Source organism: Lepus europaeus, chromosome 5 (genome assembly GCF_033115175.1).
Source record: "Lepus europaeus isolate LE1 chromosome 5, mLepTim1.pri, whole genome shotgun sequence".
Classification (NCBI taxonomy): Eukaryota; Metazoa; Chordata; class Mammalia; order Lagomorpha; family Leporidae; genus Lepus; species Lepus europaeus.
In genome coordinates, this window is record NC_084831.1 from 92,090,042 (window position 1) to 92,094,145 (window position 4,104).

The following is a 4,104-nucleotide window of genomic DNA, read 5'->3' on the forward strand; positions in this document are numbered from 1 at the left end:
AATATGAATCAAAATGAGACTCCATCTATTAAATGGCTAAATTTAAATGCAAAAACCACAAAACATTGGGTGGGTATTTGGCCCACCAGCAGAGATACTGTACGCCAGTTAAGACAGTCATATCCAATAGTGAAGTGGCAGGGTTCAATACCAGCTCTGGCTCCTAACTCTAGCTTCCTGCTAATGCAGACCATGGGAGGCAGTGGTAATGGCTCAAGTACTTGACTTTCTGCTGCCCACGAGGGAGAACTTGAGTGCCGCTCCTTACTTCAGCTGTCAATCCAGCACAGTGCCAATAAGCACTGTTGGGGAGAGAACCGGTAGATAGTCGCTCTGCCTACTTGTCTGCCTCTGCTTCTAACATTAACTAAAAAATTAATTGATTTTTTAAAACCCTGATAATACTTAATGATCTTGAAGATTTAGAGCAATAGGAAATCTCATGCATTGCTGGAATACAAAATACTATGTTCACTTTGGAAGAGGGTTTGGTGGTTTCTTATAATGCTGGCATACATATAGTTTATCATGAGATCCAGACATCATGCTTCTAGGTCTCCACAGCATTTTTGAAATCTTTTTTTTTCCTAAAAAAAAAACCTTTTATTTAATGAATATAAATTTCCAGTGTACAGCTTATGGATTACAATGGCTTTCCCCTCCCATAACTTCCCTCCCACCCACAACCCTCCCCTCTCCTACTCCCTCTCCCCTTCCATTCATTTTTGAAATCTTACGTCCACACAAAAGCCTGAGCACAAGTGGTAATTTTTTAATAATTGCCCCAAACTGGAAACAACCAAAATATGTTTCAATGGGTGAATGAATAATAAATCACAGTATGTACTTATTATGTATTTCAGGCATGAAAAGAAATAAGATATCAAACCATGCAAACAAGTGGATGAACCTTATATCCACATTGCATAATAAAATGAGTCAGTCTTAAAAAGGCTGTATACTGTACTATTTCAACTGTAAAACATTCTGAAAAAGGCAAAACTCCACAGACTGAGTTCTGGAATGCTAAGGGACAGGAGAGAGGATTGAATAGATTAAGCATAGAGGGATTTTTAGGGTAGTGAATCTATTTTATATGATTTTGTAATTGTGCATTATGACATTATGTATTGCTCAAAATATATAGATTTTTATAGTGCAAATTAAAAAATAATTTGGGATATTGGGAGATCCCAGGAGATATGAAGGGTATGCTAAAAGAATCTAAACTGTAATAAAAATTTAAGTTGAAATCTCAGGAAATGAGATGGGGGCAAAATGGCACTTTAAGTTACTTTGGAATTGGTAGTGTCTTTAAAGACAAAAAGAACTGCACATAAAGTACGATATTCTATTTGATAAAGTTGTTTCCAATGGGAAAAGAAGTTGACAATTCTGATATTGCTGTACATATACACTGGAATTGAATGTTAATGGATGGTGGACAGTGAGAGCAAGGTATCTCACTATTGGAGTAGGAGTTTACAGGTAAGTTTACAGAAAGGAAATGATAATGATTCTTGTGATTGTAAATTAGAATTGATGACATCAATATAAATTGATGTTTAATATGGATACAGGTGGTTACATAAAGAAATATCATTGACATATGGTAGAATAAACACATGTATTTCCTAGGCCTCTAGACAGACAGCCAAGGCACCCCAGTATCAAGGCTACATCAAGTACCAAGGTCTTAGTTTCTAATCTCATTTCCAATAAAATGAACCAGGGTTCTTTGGAGAAATGATTAATTTTTTTGAAGATTTATTTATTTATTTGAAAGTCAGAGTTAAACAGAGATAGCAGGAGAGGCAGAGAGAGAAAAAGGTCTGCCATTCTCTGGTTCACTTCCCAATTGGCCATAACAGCCAGGTACAAGGACCCAAGGACTTGGGCCATCTTCTACTGCTTTCCCAGGCCATAGCAGAGAGCTGGATTGTAAATGTAGCAGTTAATACTCGAATCAGCGTCCATATGGGATGCTGGCACTGCAGGCGGCGGCTTTACCCACTAAGCCACAGCACCAGCCCTGAAATGATTGATTCTAAGTCTGGGTCAGAAAAAATACAAGAGGAACATCTTATAATAAAAAAACAAACAAACAAACAAACAAACAAAAAACCAACTAGGGGCCAAAAATGATGGAGTTATATCGATGGGACACAAAAGTAAACTGTTTAAAGTGACCAAATTTGAAATATTTTGAGTGACAAAATAAGTAGTGTTGGTTTAGAATTCAAAGTATAAAATATTCTTGAGTCCATATTAATAGAACTAAAATGATTAAATCAATAAATAAAGAGGGCGATCATTTAGTACAATGTTAGCTATTACTTTGGAAAGTTCATCCTGTATCAGAGTGCTTGAGTTCAATTCCCAGTTCAGTCTCCATTTCAAGTTCATGTTAATGTGCACCCTGGAATGGGGGAACAGCAAGTGGCTCAAGTAATTGGGTCTCTGCTACCCACAGGCTGTTGGCCTGGCCCCGTCCTGGCTATTGCAAGCATTTGGGAAGTTAACCAGCAGACGGAAGAGTTCTCTCTGCCTTTCAAATAAATAAAATAAATAACAAAATTTTAGAAAGAGTAGAAAAGGTTAACCATGCAGAAAGATCCAAATAATTTCTGTAGATGTAACTCCTCCAGGAGGTTGTGAGGATTAAGTTTTAGATGTCCTCTGGCCTAGGTTATGTTGCCAAGTAGTTTGATCAAACAGTCCATATGTGACTGTGAAGATATTTTGTATATGTGATGAATATATATATATATATATATATATATATATATATAATCAATTGATTTTTAAAGATTTATTTACTTGAACAGCAGAGTTACAGAGTCAGAGAGAGAGAGAGAGAGAGAAAGAGAGAGAGAGAATTTTCCATCCCCTAGTTCACTCCCCAAATGGCCGTCAGCTCTGGGTCAGCCTGAAATCAGGAGCCAGGAACTTCATCTGAGTCTCTCACTAGCGTGGCAGTTGGGCAATCTTCTGCTGCTTTCACAGTCCCATTAGCAGGGAACTGGATGGGAAGTGGAGTAGCTGGGATGGGAATAGCACCCATATGGGATGTTGGCCTCACAGGTGGTATCTTAATCTATTAAAGCCACAATGGTGGCCCTCATCTTCCTCTAGATTTTTGTCAAAAGTCATACACTTACAGGGCCTTCTCTGACCACTGGGTAACACACATACACCCCTGGTCCACCCTGCTGTGACTCTCATGGTGGAATTTGAGCCACCTTGTGTCAGCTTGTAGCCTGGCTTGGGGCTCGTTCATCTCCTGGAGGAGGAGAACATATGCTCTACAGAGCGGGGTGGGGGGGGCTGTTTTGTCTACTGCCACAGTCCCAGACTGGAACAGTGCTGGGCACACATCCAGTGCTTTATCAGTCTTGGAAGGAAGGACGAAAGGAAGGGAGGGAGGGAAGGGGGAGAAAGGAAAGGAAGTAAGGAGGGGGAAGAGAGCAAAGAAGGAAGGAAGGAACACATGCTAGTGAGAACAACCTTAACCATCTTTTGCTCGTGGCCTCCTATGTGTGGCCCATGCTAGGTGCTCTTTGACTAACTGGCAAGAGTGCAGGGTCAGCCGCTCACTTTGCCTCAGGTGGCAATGGTCATTAAGATCGCTTAGGTGAAGTGTCAGGGGAGGTAGATGTTGCAATAGCAGCTTCCTATCTTACACTTGGCTTACTACCACGCTGGAGACCAAATGGGTAGACAGGGAGGGAGGAAAGGAAGCTAAGCTCAGGATGGAGGAGCCTTGAAGACACATTAGGGAAAACTTTCTAACAGGCAGAACTACACAGAGGCAGAAGAAACGTATGCAGGAAGAGAGACACCAACTGTCAGCATTAGGAGGAGCCAGAAGCCCACCAGCACTGGAACCAGGACCAGCCAAGGCTCCTTCGCATCAGCCAAGGGGCCTGATGCTAGAGGGTGCAAGGATCAAGGGGGTCCCATCCAGGATGAAGTGGGTCAGGCCCTGAAGCTTGAAGGTGATGTGATGGCTGAACATGCCCTGGCAAGTGGAGGCAGCCCATGGCTCCAGTCTCACCAATCAGAAGCTGCTGGGACTTGGCCCATGTTGGAGCTCACGTAGTA